This window comes from Mus caroli, unplaced genomic scaffold (genome assembly GCF_978045245.1).
Source record: "Mus caroli unplaced genomic scaffold, Mus_caroli_1 scaffold_19, whole genome shotgun sequence".
NCBI classification, from domain to species: domain Eukaryota; kingdom Metazoa; phylum Chordata; class Mammalia; order Rodentia; family Muridae; genus Mus; species Mus caroli.
The window spans coordinates 48,037,754-48,054,440 of record NW_028227274.1 but is presented as its reverse complement, the minus strand read 5'-3'; the positions used below and the strand labels follow the sequence as shown (position 1 = coordinate 48,054,440).

Genomic DNA, 16,687 nt, shown 5'->3' with positions numbered 1-16,687 from the left:
TTCTTGCCTCCGCTTTCCACATTCATCTTTATTGCCTTTTGTTGATCTTGGAATGAAGGAAACAGATGCTGGTGTATGGGATGAGGTCTCGTGCAGTATTTATAACCTGTCAGCTGTAGAGAGTGAGGCTTTATATAGGCAATGGCAAGTGTTTCTCTGTACCTTTATTTCCCTGAAACATACAAATACACGAATGCCAGGACCACACCCACATTCCAATGCCAGGCACTTTCTACTGCAAATAAACAAAATGAATCCCACACACTGTCCTTATTTATCTGTGCAGTGTTGTCCCACCAGAAGTATAAGCTATTTAAACCAGTGTTTAGAGAATTTAGCTCATATCAAAAGGGAGTTTAATCCCGGAGAGCATGTGCTTAGCATACACAAAGCAAAGAATTTCCTTCTATTATATCTGCATTGGGGGCAGGGTATAGCTTCATAGTAGAGTGCTTGTCTAGCTGGTGTAGGGTCCTACATCCTTAGAAGCACACACAAACAAGCACACACACATATACATACCCCACTACCATTACATTTACACCACTAGAATATGGAACAATATTAGATACAAGGAAAAAAGAAAATAACACAATATTTGGATTAAAATTCTATTTTCCAAATTCAGAGTCTTAACAATCTCTCCTTTCCAAGATTTTAATGGTAAGATAATGCTGACAGGCCAGGCAATCTGGTCCAGCTTTTCTTGCTGATAAAGGGCTTACTGCATTTTGATGACTATATTAATATTATGAGATGTTTATATATTTTATATTTATATAGCTCTATGTGTATATCTACCTTCTATTTATCTATCTCTATATCTACCATCTATCTATCTATCTATCTATCTATCTATCAACCATCTAGCTATAATCCTTAGGGGTAGCTGAGAAGAAGCTTGGCACTCTAGCTAGGGTTAGCTCATTAGCATAGGTCTTAGTAACAGCTATTTCTATGCCTAGGAAAGTCCAGAGCTTTGGCAAGATTTCCTTTCCAGGAACAGTACAGGCCATTTAACCAGTGGCTTGCCTTCATTACTCACGACTGGGCAGAACTTCAAGGCATGTATATATATGGTTAGAGGGCTGAGGCCTTCTTGTCAAAGTCCCATGAAATCCATTTCTTTTCATCTTCTGTGTCTAAACTTAGAAAAGCTTGAGCTCTAACGGTGGCAGGTATCAAACTGGATTCCAAGCCTTCTTTACTCAGCTCAAAGTGTTTTAACTGGAGGCAATGCACTGTTTCTCTCAGACCATCTCCACCACATAACACCACTCTCTACTCCTAAAACACTTTTGATTTGAAATTATACTTAGCTAATAGGAAGTGTCTTGAGGGGCTTGGCATTCAGGTTTTTTTGAGGGGGGGTTATATGCAGGCAGAAAGAAAGAAAGAAAGAAAGAAAGAAAGAAAGAAAGAAAGAAAGGGAGAGAGAGGGAGAGAAAGAAAGAAAGAAAGAAAGAAAGAAAGGAAGGAAGGAAGGAAGGAAGGAAGGAAGGAAGAAAGAAAGAAAGAAAGAAAGAAAGAAAGAAAGAAAGAAAGAAAGAAAGAAAGGAAGAAAGAAAGGAAGAAAGAAAGGAAGAAAGAAAGGAAGAAAGAAAGGAAGGAAGAAAGGCAGGGAAAAGAAAAGACTGCAGGTATTCTAGACATGGAGAGTTTGGCTCAGATACTTCTTTTTGTGATGGTACCATGGGATATATTTACATCAGTTAATTATGTCAAATTATGTCAAATTTGAAACATGAATCTTCAGTTTCTGCCACCTTCCCACTTAGTAAGGCGTTAAGTAGCCACAGCCTTCGGTCAGCTCAGACAGAGCCAGTCTGCTTAATGTCCTTCCACGCACGGCCTGTCTGCTCTAAGCTGGGTCCTGAACACTGTGGTTCAAACACACACCAGCAGACTGAGGGGTCCCTGTGCAGACTCAGCCTACAAGGCCTTCCTAAGCTTGTGTCTATGAATTGTGTCAGAACTGTTCAGTCTAATTCTGACTCTTGAGACAGGATTGATGTAAGTACTGAGCGTCACATACTCTAGTACCTACAAACCAGGTGATTTGCCCAGAGACATAATAAATATCCAGGTTTGAATAATCCATGGACCTCATGAAAATCACACGTTTTGTTTTTGCAAAGTGTTTTATATTGTGAGCCATCTAGAAGTGGGTCTATTCACACTTTACTGGGTATCGAGCAATTTCTGTTTGCCTACAATGTATTATATTCATCATTTAAAAAGGTACAAAGGGTTAGAGAGATGGGTCAGCAATTGAAAGCTCTTGGCATTCTTACAGAGGACCCAGGTTCAGTTCAAAGCCATCCCTGCCTAACTCAAGTTCCAGGGAGTCCTACACACACACACACACACACACACACAAGACATCTATATAAAATTCCTATCTGCTACTCTCCACTCTAAGAGTCTTGGTTTCTAAAAAAACGAATCAATATTTTCCATCAAGAAACTGTTTTTACTTGATGAAAATTCATACATAGAATTTCAAATTTTTAAAATTAAGCTTTATTCTAAACCAAAGCTGGCACTGCTTTCTCCTGCTTCCGTGTGAAAAAAGAGGTATGAATAAGGAAAGCACTCAACAGCACACATTCTAGCGTCAGTCATGTCTGGCCCGATTGCAATACTGTGTTGACTAGTTTTATGACAACTTGACCCAAGCTGGAGTCATCCAAAGGGCGGGAACCTCAATAGAGGAAGGGGCTCCAGAAGATCAGGCTGTAAGCAGACAAGACTGTGGGGCATTTCCTTAGTCAGTGATAGATGGAGAAGGCTCAGCATATTGTGAGTAGGAAAACCTCTGGGTTGACCCTCCTAGGTTCCATAAAAGGCAGACAACACAAGTCATGAGGAGCAAGCCAGTACACAGCACCAATCATGGCCTCCGCATCAACTCCTGCCTCCAGGTTCCTGTCCTATTTGAGTCCCTATCCTGACATCCTTCAGTGAGGTGGAAGCTTAAACCAAATAAATCCTTCCTCCCCAACTTGCTTAGGTCATAGTGTTTGATCAGAGCAAGAGTAACCCTGACCAAGACAAATACCTTATGCTTTATGTTTACAATTTATTTCTAAACTTAGCAAACAAAGTGTAGCCCTGTCACTGAAGATGGTTCAAAGAACTGATAATGACTTCACCCTAAGCCAACTAACAATATTTGCATGCATTTTGTATTTTAAATCCTCTTTCCCCTGCATGGCTGTGTATTTGGCAGACAAATGGTAACTCAAGTGACCAGCACAGGCTGAGTCGGGGATGCAGAGAAGAAAGTGCAGACAATCCTGTCTCACCGATGTTGCATCTATTCATAATCTCTACAAACTATAGTCAAAACGGCTTTCTTTTGTAATTTTCATATTATTTAAAATGTCTCCTATGTGAATTCTGGATTACATAGGAAGAGACTCAATAGTCACAGTTTTTATTTTATAGTCAATCCTTCTTAAACCCTAACACAGGGGGAGGATGCTGCTTAAAGAGGTACCAGAGTTTTTGTTATTGTTGTTGTTATTTTAAGTTAAAGGAGGAAAAATTACAAAAGTTAGAGAGAAGGAAAAGGGGCAGAAAAAGAAATTTCTTTTAGAGCTAAAGGCCAACAAGATCACTAAAAATATTTTGGAATTTGTCAAAATGGCATGGTTCTCCCTGAGTGAAAGAGAGATATGATTTAAAGAAATCTAAAGGGCTGGAGAGATGGCTCGGTGGTTAAGAGCACTAACTGCTCTTCCAGAGGTTCTGAGTTCAATTCCCAGCAACCACATGGTGGCTCACAATCATCTATAGTGAGATCTGACCCCCTCTTCTGGGGTGTCTGAAGATAGCTACAGTGTACTTACATATAATAAATAAATAAAATCTTAAAAAAAAAAAAAGAAGTCTAAAAGACACTGACTAACTGGAAGGAGCTTTAGGAGTGGAAAATGTTGCTCCATCATGAGGGCCGTATATTCAAAAGGACAAGTCCACGGTCTGTGCAGCAGTCTAGGGTCACTTTCATCTCTTACCTTACACTGCTCTGTAGGCAAATCAGGTAGGAACCGCAAGAGGGTGGCAACTGAAAAGGAGGGAAAACTCAAAGAACAAAAAAAGTAGAAAATACAGACCTAGAAGATTCTCAAGACAATTAAAATATCCTCATAATTCACTTAAGAAAATCAGTAAGACACCCAAAGCCTGAGAGCAGTTTCAGTCTCCATAATACAGAAAGGTGGGTGAACAGAGGACCTGGGAAAATGTAAAGTAGCCAAGGGGCTGGCTTTGAACTTCAACACGCAGCAAATGTTGAAACGAGCGACAAAGACCTATTATGTCCAAAATCCCCTGCTTTATTTAAGGCTTGGAAAATGGTTAGTCATATCTATCCTAAACACTTCCTGTCCACAGGCAGGCTGATGGCAACCAACTGCCAAGTTCAGTAGCTGCCTACATTTGGTCAATTGACTCATTCATGAACTAGGAAAAAAAAAAAAGCACCATAGATTGAAAAAAAAAAATCTGGCTGAGTAAATCTATGGATAGATATACAATGAAAACCAAGGACTATTTCACAAGAGAGAGAGGGGAGGGGAGGGAGAGGGAGAGGAATCTGGTCTGTGAAAAAAATAAAAACCAGGAGAAAAGTCACAGACAATTCTACTCTAAGAGAACAAGTACTGGTTCTATGATAACTCTTGAACTTCTATTAAATATAACAGTTCTCTCTCCCAATCTGTCCTAGTGGACACTTATTGCAAATGTGTCCCATCCTAGAATGCCCTGGAAAGTGGCAAAATCAAATAACTGTCTTTATCAGACAAGTCTGGAAGGGACTGTCTTGATTGTCTTAACTGTAGGAAGACCCAACCCACTGTGGGCGGTCCCACCCCTAGGCAGGTGGTCCTGGGCTGTATCAAAAGGCTAGCTGAGCTTTAGCCTCGTCATCCTGAGAGCAAGCAGGAGGCAGCATTCCTCCATGGTCTCTGTGTCAGGCTCCTACTTCCCTAGATGGACAGTGACCTGGAAACTTAGATCCTTTCCTCTCCAGAGTTCGTTTTGGTTAGAGTATTTGATCACAGCCACAGAAAGGAAGCTGGAGCACCTTCCTCTACCATCAATGAATCCAAATGACATTCCACATCTCTGTGGACAAAAATGCCAAAGGCTGTAGCATGCTCAGTGAAGAAAACAGCAGTAACAAGGACAGCTCATCAATTTGTTAGCAGTCCTTTTAGTTTGGTCGAAGCATGCTTTAAAGCAGAGCCGTCTAGAAAACTTAAAGAAACAAGAGCTAAGAGCTAAAACATATCAGGAAGGTATGTGACATTAACGGCTCTACTGGTCGTAATGCTAAGCTAAGTACTCATCTTTAGGAAAGAGAATGGAAAACAAAACCTTTCCCCGGCAACCTCGGGGCTGTGTCAGGCTCAGCTGCCTCTCCCAGTAGCAATTAGAATATACCTGATTAACCCTTAGACGTGTTGAAACAGGCCATCTGCAGCTGTGTAGCCAGGAGACGTGAGGAACAACCCCCCTTTCCCCATAGCCAGACACGCAGATGAAATGATCCCACAGCACGCTGGAATAGGAGGCCGGAACAGGAATGTGAAACAACCACTCCTACGCGTACTTCTAGAGTTATCGGCTTGATCTAGAAGTCAGGACTAAGGCTGAGTGACTAAGGCTGAGTGACCAAGAAATTCATTAGACATCCCAGGCAGTTCAACACAGCCCTGGCTTTTGAGTGGCCCCCAAGTCAGCGCAGGATTCCCAAAGTCACTGCCTTCTTGGCGGGCCCCCTGCGCCAATCCAGCCTGAGAAATTTACTTTTCTATGCTCTTTTAACGGCACCAATCCTTCGGCTCCAAGTTTGCACAATACACTGGCGAACATCTCCCAGCCCGCTCGGCTTCCTGCTAACTCAACCAAAATAAGCAAATTGCCCGAACTTACCCAGGTCACCACCATTTCTTGCCTGGTGAATACTGCTGCTCACTTTGGGAGTTTTCAGTTGCTTTTTGTCCAACTCCCATTCTTTCCTCATGCCTTGATTCCTCCCCCTCCACAAGTCTGCCACAAAGCTCCCACCCATTCCTCTCCTCCCTCCCCTCCCTTCCCCTCCTACCACCCACCCCCTCCCCCCAGTTCTCCCTTTCTGTTCCCTTACTCTGGAATCTGCCAAATGGCCCCTCCCTTGATTTTCTGGGTCCCAGTCCTTCCTCCCCCTTGCCCTTCCTAGGTGCTGCTTGCCCCAGAATTCCACCTCTGTTGACAACTTTTGGGGGAGACTCCTTCTTTAGTGACCACCTTACTCTCAAGAATCTTGTGTCCAGTGTTTGGACCTGTGAACTGAGGAGGGATGTATCTTCATACTAGCTATTTCAAAACTGACTTACTCAGTTTTCATTTTAACCCCGGGAAAGGAAAGAAAATCATTTCATAAGTGCCTTACAATGGGGGGTGGGGTGGGCAGTTGCTGCAGAACTGTTTTACTCTCACAGAATAATTTTGCAGGAAGAAAAAGGTTGTTTCTTTGCTTTTCATGAAGGGTACAGGGGAGATTTCACTGCATGAGTGTGGCCTGTCTTGGGCCTGTCAATGTGAACCGCCTTATTTACTTAGTTCTTAAGTGAAACTATATACATAAACACTATCTCCTGGTTTCTCACCAGGAGCAAGCCATGCAACATATTTCTGCTGGCATATGATGGCAGTTTTCTACCTTAATTACAGGACAAAACTGAAGTTTCTCAGAATGCTTCAGGGAGTCTCAGTCCCACTTAACATGTTTAAACTCACATCCAAAGAGCTCTGACTTAGATGTGAAAGACAAGACCACCCCGGCAAAGCCCACTGGTGGCTTCCCACGACATACAGCGTATGCCTGAAGTAAATGCATGAGGAGAGAGGAAGTTAGACACAAGGGAGGAGAGCACATTTCTTTTATTCTCACGAGCACAAAGACCTGTATGACACTGTGATATAATAAGAAATACTTATTCAGTCTTCATTTCTGGCTCCTGGCCAGAGTTTCTAAAACCCTGGGGATTTCCTAAGTGATAGGAACATCTTTTATTATATGTTCTCGGTTCACTGTTTCTGTCACAAACGCTCTAAGTGCGAGAAACATTTTGTTCCTCACAACAAAATCTTACCTATTTATGCTAATGAGGCGTCTCAGACAATATGGACAGTTTGCCACAGAACCAACCGAGTGACAGGAGGTGGGAACTCTGCCTAGAGGAGCAGGGAGGAACTGGAGACTCAGTTCAGCCACTAACATCTAACGATCTGAGCCCCTCATGCAAGTGCTGGGAGCTGGTACCCCTGGAGTCACAGCGGTGCTTGGGCTCCCACACCTGTCTTTGGTATGTCTTCCGTTTGGTTCCTTTTTTTCTAAATCAGACATTTCCCTGAGCTTTTGATCTGTTGTAGCCTGTGGGAGAATTGTTCCCATCCTTTTTTCGTTTACCTTTTCCTGGCTATCTTTTCCTGTTTCTTTTACGCGCTGAAGTGTATCTGATGTGATGTCTCAGAGGCCTGTAGGAGCTCCCCAGGCTCCTCTCAACACTGATGGGAGGTGCTGGGATGTACAGAACAAACGGAGCCTGCTGGTTACTAAGCCTTGGACATCACACACAAAGGGAGATGATGGGCAGCTTAGGAGACTGGGTATTTACAACAGGACAGTCTTCATTCCCCCACTAAATACCAACCGAATACCTAAGGCACATTCCAATCCTATGACAGCCTCCTCAAGCTTTGGCTTCCAGGCTTCCTTAAACCCAACTCCACTCAAGGCCTCACACCAAGGCAAAGTTGCCTCTAACACAGGCTCAGCCTTGGCTGGCCATTTCTTCCATGGACTACTCTCCTGGCTTCGAAAGAGCCCATTCTCTCTGGGATTTCCTCCTCCCATTTGCACGAGACTAATGCTGTCTCCTTGACTAGCTCCATCTCTCTCTGCCCCTGTAGAACAGTTGTCCTCAGGAACTGAAATCATGGTTTTAGCCTCTCCTTCCTTTACACTCTTCCTCTTGGAGATCAGAGAGCAACTGATCTCCCCATCTAACTTGGCTCCTCAGTATTCTTAAGCTAAGCCTTGTTCATTACTATGGAGCTAGAAGACCCTCCATCCATAGTGTCATCTGTAAGTCTAAGTACAGTGACCATCTTAAACATCGTTAACATGCTGTAGGGTACCAAGTCGGAAAACCTAGACTTTGTAGTGTTGGTGATTTGCAGAGCAGGACTTGTTTTCAGTTTGCTCCCAACTCGGTCATTCTCACCAGGGTGCTACCCCCCTGCAGCTAACTCTTTCAATGCTGGCAAACCATCTGAACAAGACCTGACACTCATTCTCTCATTGTCATTGTAAGGGGCTGTGGAAGACAGTAGGCGGCTGGCCCTCAATCACCTCATAAACACAAATGTTCTGACTCCCAGAATGCACCAGGCTGGCAGGCTCCAGGGAAGGTAAGGCTGTGGGAGGGGCATCTGTCGGGGCAATGGCATGCTCCATGCCAGGTGCTGACTTGACTCTTCCACCCACACACATACAACACATTCTCCTGAGGAATGTGTTCCCCGCCCAGCCAGGACTCCCAGCAACGAACTGGCCTTAAATGATAGCCTTAAAGGAATGAAAACAAGTGAGTCCACTGGTCAGGCCTCCCTCTCTCCTTTGGCCTGTTGCTTTCAAAACCAGGGAGTCTTATAGTCTTTATTTGTAGAGCTGAATAGTATTCCATCATGCCTTATCTCTTATTGTCACTGGAGAAGGTTGAACAGGACCACTTCCTTCATTCAAACATCCCATTTACACTTTTAAACTCCTCCAAACGGTCGTGAATGGCACCTAAACAGACAGATTAGAACTCTCCTGCTTTAAGGAGATCTCGGAGCCTGAAGCCAGAGCCTGTGTTCGCATACAGCCTCACTTGTAAAACAGGCCAGGAAGAGGGTAGAAGAAGCCTAGTGGGCAGTGTCAGCCTTGGTGCCGCATCTCTGAGACAAAATATTTCTTTAAAAAGATCTGGGATGCAATGCTACTTCTAACCCTGGAGCACGGTGTTTCTGCATGCACTTTGCAATACGGATTATTTTCCTTACGAAGCACTTGCTAGACAGACCTTTTGTAAACATTATAGACACACACAGGGCTTCATTTCATCCTAATTTTTTCTCCGTATTATTTTAGGAACAACTCTCTACACGGAGAGCACATGTATCATCATGCTTGTTTCCATAATTTCCAACAGAAATGCCTACAAACAAAAGGTTGTGGCAAGTCATTGACTCTTGTATCATGTTCAGATGAAATCACCGGATCCTGAGATTTTTCTGGCTGCTGTGTTCTCTTCCACCCACCCACCCACCCACCCTTTGGCTACTTCCTGGATTACTAATAGCCAGGAGCAGGGAATTTAATCATCCACTCTCTCCTGACAGTCCACTGTTATCATAATCCAAGAACAACAAAAGTATGATGTATAATCAGGCTGGTAATATTTTCAGAGGCGTGTGTGGGGATCCTCAGGTGTATTTCAGCATTTAGAGGTAGGGGTAGTCCCAGGTACTGCAAGGCCAGCGAGCGGCTCACTATAGAAGAAAGAGTGTACCATACATAGGTCAGAATGAATTTTCTTTTCTTAGTCCTTGTCAGCACATTGTACTCTCAGGCTAGTGACTACACAAACAGAAACAGCTAACCATGTCTGGCCTCTGAGATAGCATGCTATGCCTTTGATATTATGTATGATGCCAAGCTCAGGAAAACCAAGAACCAGGCATTACAGCACAGCCAGCCTTCATCACTACATAGCTTTGCTTCATCATTCCAGGCATTACAGCACAGCCAGCCTTCATCACTACATAGCTTTGCTTCATCATTCCAGACATTATAGCACAGCCAGCCTTCATCACTACATAGCTTTGCTTCATCATTCCAGGCATTATAGCACAGCCAGCCTTCATCACTACATAGCTTTGCTTCATCATTCCCTTTGCCAAGCAAGAGTCAGGGAGAGAAGACACACGGCAGGTACCCAGCAAGGCAATACATGAGAAATGGAAAGTGTCACGCCATAGATGACTGAGACAGTGAGAATTAATAACACTGTGTGTAGCTACACAGTGTCCCAGAGGTCTCCATTACCGCATAAGAAGATTCTAGTAAGTCACCACCATGAAATAACCGAGCCTCCCCTCTCCCAATAATAATTGCTTGGCCAGCAAAACTATGAAACTCCTAGAGGAAAACCTTCAGGATAATGAAACAGAATGGGGCTTTTAAGGGGAGAGGACTCAAAAGACAGAAAACTAAAGCAAACGCAAACAAATGAGATTATATGACATGGTCAAGGCTTCGTGGGCCAAAGGGAACCATAAACACTTAGCCTACAAAACAGAAGATATCTGCAAACCATTCACCCGACAAGCAACTGCCATCTGCCATGTTTGGGGGTCAAGGGACTCAACGGTTAAACGGTCAAATGCTTGTGTTTAGTCGCCCAACAAAACCTGGAGGAACTGTCTGTGTTTCTCAAACGAATACAAATGCCAAATCAATACAAATGGCCAAAGCGTTTGTTCAGCCCTTGTCATCAGGGAAACGTAACTGGAAACTGTAGTGACATGCCATCACCTCAGTGACAATAGCCGTCAGCAGGAGAAACAAAATCAAGCGCTGGCATTTATTTTGGGGGGCGGGAGGAGAAATTCTTACACACTATTGGTAGAAGTATAAAAAATATATATAGCATTATAGAAAACAGTACAGAAGTTCCTCCAAAGCAAGCAAGCAAGCAAACAACAGAAACAGCTTTATCACACCATCTAGCAGTCTCACTGTGTGTATATCCAAAGGAAATAAAATCAGTACATCAAAGAAGTACCCGTACCCCCATATTTAACATAGCACTTTATAATAACCAAGATCTGGAATCCACATGGGTTTCAGACTGAAAAATAGATAAAGAAATGGTGAGTATAAAATGCAATACCTTTCAGCCATAAAAATAAATGGATTCTTGTTCTTTGTGACAATGTGACTAGACCTTATTCTATTGGGTGAAGTAAACTAGGCACAGAAAGTCAAATATCACATGTTCTCATATGGTCAGGTACAAAATACATTACACAGAAGGCGTAAGTTCCAGCATTCTCCAGTCTGGCGGTGACTACAATTAACTATAACATCAAATAGTGAAGAAGGTACCTCCTGCACTTGGGTTCCTCTCTGTTTGTAGGATGCACACACCTGCTACCAGCTTTTCTAGATCTCCTGCACTTGGGTTGAACAGAGGCACTTGAGGGTGCCGGGAGGCTGCCTCCTGGATAGCGGTAGCAGAGAGAGTCATACAAGTATGAAATGAGAAGAATGCCCAGCCCTGACTCTAGTATGGAGAATAACTCAGTATATTCTGGCTTCAATACTGCTTCTTCTGTGTTCAAGGAAATTCACGATGCAGGCCCTGACCCCAGAGATGAAGCGCACTTGCTTGTTTTGCTTGTAGTAGTCACAGCACTTGAGTGAAAAATTTAAGAAAATCAAATAGGCTTGTCCTCTGGATTTGGAAGGCACTGTTTGTATTTCTGTAAAGAGGCTATGGCGATGCCTCTAAGCAATGCTCTCCAGGATGCTCACATGTCTTGATTTAAAATTAATTCTTTAATGGGGCATCATTGGCTCCTTCCATATGAGGTGACCCCAGTTTGGCATAGGGGGTTCAGGAAGGGAAAAAATGTATAGCTGCGTTGTCAAAAAGTTCCTAATAAAGCGCGGATAAACATAACTAATGACTGTACACAGGGTCAAAACAGTGCACGCTGGGAAAGTGTGGGAGGGCAGGGAACAGCCTGGAAAAGCATTTTCTGCCAAACGTGTGTACATGGAGACAGAATCCACTTGAGGCAGAGCCAGAGAGAGATCACAACCAAGGAAACAGGGCTGCTGTGAAGAATGAGGAAGCAGAGGCCTGCTGGCCAAGTGGTGGGGTGGATTGTGTGGTCAAGGTCATGCAAATAACAACTTCTCGATGCAGAGAAACTGCCTTTTCACAACTGAAGGGATCTGCTCCCATTTCCCACAACCACTACTGGAAGCAGAAGGAGTGTCTCCCCCCAGCAGCAAGGGCAGGAACTCCAGCTAGCCAAGACCAATCAGATGGCTAATCTCTAGGATGTTGAAGGTTGAGGAGGACCAAATACTCTGTAACAGAAATCTGAGCAGTCAGAGGCAGTGGCGGCAACCTAACCAGACTGTTCTTGGGTATCTGACTCTGCTGTCTAATACATCCTGAAATCCTGGGTTTTCAGCCTGTTCGAGGGTGCTGTCGGCTTGATCTCAAATGTCCTCCAAAGACTTAGAATGTTTAAAGGCTCTCAATATACAATTAGAAGATGGTGGGGTTTTCCAGTAACTGGAAGGGTACCAAGGTGAGACCTTGGCGTGTCTTTGCTCTCTTTAGCTTCTTGGCCACCACGTTAACGGTTTTCCTTCCTCATGACAAGCTGCCTTGAGCACAGACCCAAGGCAAGAGCTCCATCCATCAGGCCCTGAGACCTCTAACACTGTGAGTCAAAATAAATCTTCATCCAGTGAGGTACATTCCTGAACTCCTAGAACCCAGGAAGGCAGGACAGGAGGACAGTGACTTTAAGGCCTAGCATAGGCTACAGAGTAAAATCCTATTTCAAAACCAAACAGTAATTTATTTATTTTTTTTAAAAAGTGTTTTCATAGAAGTTAATCACATCAGAAATCTTGTTATAGTGACAGAAAACTAACACAGAATATATGAATTATTCAAAATTTCCAACAATTATTTTGTTTACAACAAAAGAAACTACATTCCACTTTTTGCCATTGGAAGGCTAGTGACTGGGTTGATTACTATAACAATCAGAGCACAAATGCCACGGTAAGGACACATAAAGAAGATATATTCCAGGACTAACGAGGAAGGTAAAGTGGCTGAACTTTCTTGGTGACCAATTAGAGGCAGAAGACAAAGGAAAGGACAGAGTTGGTGAGAACATCCAGGCCTATAGTTTGGAATCCAAAAAAAGAAGGGTGTAGCATGCATGCATAGGAGACACAGAAGGGAGATCAGATCTGCGCTGGCAGAAGGGGTGCGGTCATGGTAGACTTATTGAATGGAAGGTCCCTGTTCAATGTTCAAAGCATAATGTCTACTGGGAAGCCCAGACACAGGTGGTTCTTAGGAGTCCAAGATGGAGGTATAGCAGAGTGGATAAAGAGCCAGAAAAGAGCAAGGTCCTCCAAAGGTATGGTGAAATCCAAGGAACCAAGAAAGATGTTGGTCCCTAGTATTAAATATCATGTGTTTTGTTGTTGGTGGTGGTTTTAATTGCATTTGTTTATGTGGTGTGTGTGTGTGTGTGTGTGTGTGTGTGTGCCATGGGAGGTGTATAAAGGTTGCAGAGGTCAAAGGACAACTTGTAGGAATTGGTTTTCTCGTTCCCCATAGATTTCCAGGGATTGAACTCAGGTCATCTGGCACAGTGGCAAGCACCTTTATTGCATGATCCATCTCACTGGCCTTTAAATTGTTATTATTATTATTGTTATTATTATTACTAGCAGTTCTTTTAAAAGGACAAAAGATATGAGCAGAGGGTAGTGATAATTTTGACACATTTGTGGAATGATGAACCAAAAAGACGAAAGACAAAAAAAAAAAAAAAATCTCATGAAGCAAAACACAAAAGCAACCAGATTTCAGTAAGATAAGATAGCAGGGAAAGAGCATTTAACGGCCAGGCATGTTGCTTTGTATCTGCAACCCCAGCACATAGGAGGCTGAGACAGGACCACCACTGTGAGCTCCAGGCTGGCCTAGGCTACATAGCCAGATGATGTCTTGAAAATAAAAACAATCAAAGCATTTTTTTTTAAAAAAAAGGTTCATTTTAAAGGTTGGGTAAGTAATGCCTATAGTTGGACAAAGCGATGAGAAGAAGCCTTATACATGAGTCACTTGTTTACTCTATGGTGGCTCATGAGCACCTCTACGGCGCAGGTTCTAGAGATAGCAGTGGAGGCTAAGAAAGACTCTTTTGATCAGGAGCCTGCCCAGGAAGAAAGATTAGCTAGCGTGGTGTGTGCCAGCAAGGAAAGGGACAGGTGTTCTGAGAGAAGGAAACTGGGGGTCCTGGTTCAGACTGGGGGGCGGGGTGCCTCGACCAGAAAAGGCTTCTCCAAAGAGTAGACTAAGAAAAGAGTTCAGATAAAGAAGAGAGTATCAGGGCAAAAAAGAATAGCGGCGAATACTAGTACCCTAGAATGGGGGAGTGCCCTCTCATCTAAGCATGGAGAAGTCATGAAAAATAGTGTGGGACCCCAAGATGGAAGGGTGTCATTCTGGGGTAGCAAAGACACCTACTCCAAGGTTGATGGTGAGTGTGGCTGAAGGGGAGGCTGCCAGTCTACAAGCAGGAGGTTGTGTAATGGCCGCCATGTTTGTTGTGAAATAGCAGGACTGGTGAGTCAGGAGAGGCCTAGGTTACGTGGTAAAGGGAAATGGCTGGTGTGGGCAACAGAGGAGAGAGCTGCACTCTCTTGCCAGCCAACCCTCCGTTCTCTCCCAAGTGCTCACAAAGCGATAATGGCATTCGACATTTCCACTCTAAAAATTCTGATTGATTCCCAAGGCAAAGGAGTCTTGGACCCTTCAGCACTTATGTCTAGATCATCCACAGTGAACTCAACCATCATTCATTTTTACCACTCTCATAATTAAGCCATGCAGTCAACAGGAAGCATCTAAATGCCAGCTATGTGGATATTAATTGACTCCTCAGGAAGCCCATAGCCACAGGAAATTGTTGACAGCCTCTTTTCAAAGGCATTCTCCTCCTTAATAGACTGGGCTCTTCCCATCCACTTATGTCTCCATATCTTAACTCGCCTTTTGATAAAGCAAGTTCTAGATTTTTCCCCCCTCACTTTAAGCACAGTCACTTACTGACGAGCAGGCGAAATGAAAGCAGCTCTTTAAGAGGTTACTATAGACGGGAGCTACCGCTGGCACAGAGTCAAGTGCATTCTAAGCCCTAGGAGCCGAACAATCTCCCCAGTCATATGCATCCACACTCATGCACACGCACAAAAAAACTGGGCTCTAAGGACTTCTGCATCTGACGATGGTTTTTCCAGATTCAATCCCCCCCTCCCCAACCTAATAAGTGCACTAGTCTCTTATTAGGGTTCTAAAGGATGAATTAGAAGTATCTACCATTACAACGAATTAGATACAAAGAATCCAAGGGCAATTTCCTTGCAGCTCAGAGAGTTTGAAGGGCTCCTGCTGATCTCTCACTACACAGAATTGACAAGTTTGCCACCAGAGGAAAGAACTCCACTGTAAGTGAAGGGAGATAGGGAAGATTGGAATCAGAGAGGATAGAGGAGTATGAAAACTGACTGGTAATAGACAGTGTGAGAGATTAGGTCCCATAAAAGCAGGTACACACACACACACACACACACACACACACACACACACACACACACACATCCTAGCAGAAGCTTCAGTGAATCAGCCTGGTCAATAAAGTAATAGTTCACTTTTTCCTCAGACTTAGTAAAAAAGAAAAAGAAAATCTTACCCTACTATCAGTTTAAAATTCTAGCAGAAACGAACATTTTGGGCTTCCTTTAAAATGCAGAGGGCAAAGCCTGTATGGTAGGTACACCGTTGCAGGCAAGGGCAGGTGAGGATCAAGCTAAAGATTACACCAGTTTCCATACAGCTTACAAACTCCCTAGCAGAGCCAGCAAAGAAGGGAACACTGTGGATGTTGCTAGAGGGAGGTATAATACAGTTGACCTAGCAGTTTTTCATCCGATCCCCCCCACCCCCCACTCTTCCCCTTTCCTAAAAGGCCAGGAATAACAGGCCAGGAAGAAAATGCTAATCTAAGTGCTATGCAATTATAAAAAAGTTCAAGGATGGTTTTCTCAGCTCCGCTTTGACTGCTTTTGACTTCGTGTAAATGGTGCAAAACAGAAAAAGAAAGCACCCATCAGCACAAAGTTCTGTTGGTACAGAGGCCCCTACAGGGAAACATCCCAGCTCCAAAAAGCCCACGGGAAGCTCAGACACAATCCTTCTGCTGTCATTTTTTCCACTGGCTGGCCCATATTTCTATTAAACAAGCCCTTTTCAATTGACAGCTTCCCTCATGCCACAAAGCTAGGTACACGACCACACTGGAAAGCCTACATTGCAAAATGCAGAACTTCCCTTGCTCTGCCGCTCGCTGCCTTAGCTCTGACTGACTTGCAACTTAAAGTCTCCCAAAAAGCTACGTGAAAAGAGAGGGAGACTTCACAATCTTGAACAGCCCCCCCCCCACACACACCTGACTAATTTTCCCCAGCTACCCTTAATCCCACCCCCACTTACAAGTGGACTTTTGTATACATCAAGTTGCAGGGAACAAAGCGCACAAACACTCACAGGCAAATAAACTCCCAAGCTAACACCAGCTATAATAGTGTTTTGGTTGGAGCTTGTCCAGCCCTGTCACCAGCTCTGTTAGGAGTAAATGAAACTCTTGCTTTTGCAAAGACAGAAAGGGACAAACTCTCTTGTTTCAAAGGACAGAAAGGCCCCCCTCACATCTTTCAGGCCCCCGGAAACTGCAGGTCTGGCATGAAAATTTT

The 16,687-nt window shown here is 43.7% G+C and overlaps 1 protein-coding gene across 3 annotated transcripts in view; it reads right to left on the bottom strand.

Moving 5' to 3' along the window:
- The window catches only part of Tnfaip8 (TNF alpha induced protein 8), a 111,732-nt gene that overhangs the window by 22,068 nt on the left and 72,977 nt on the right, over window positions 1–16,687 (bottom strand). The gene's annotated exons all lie outside the window — the stretch shown is intronic.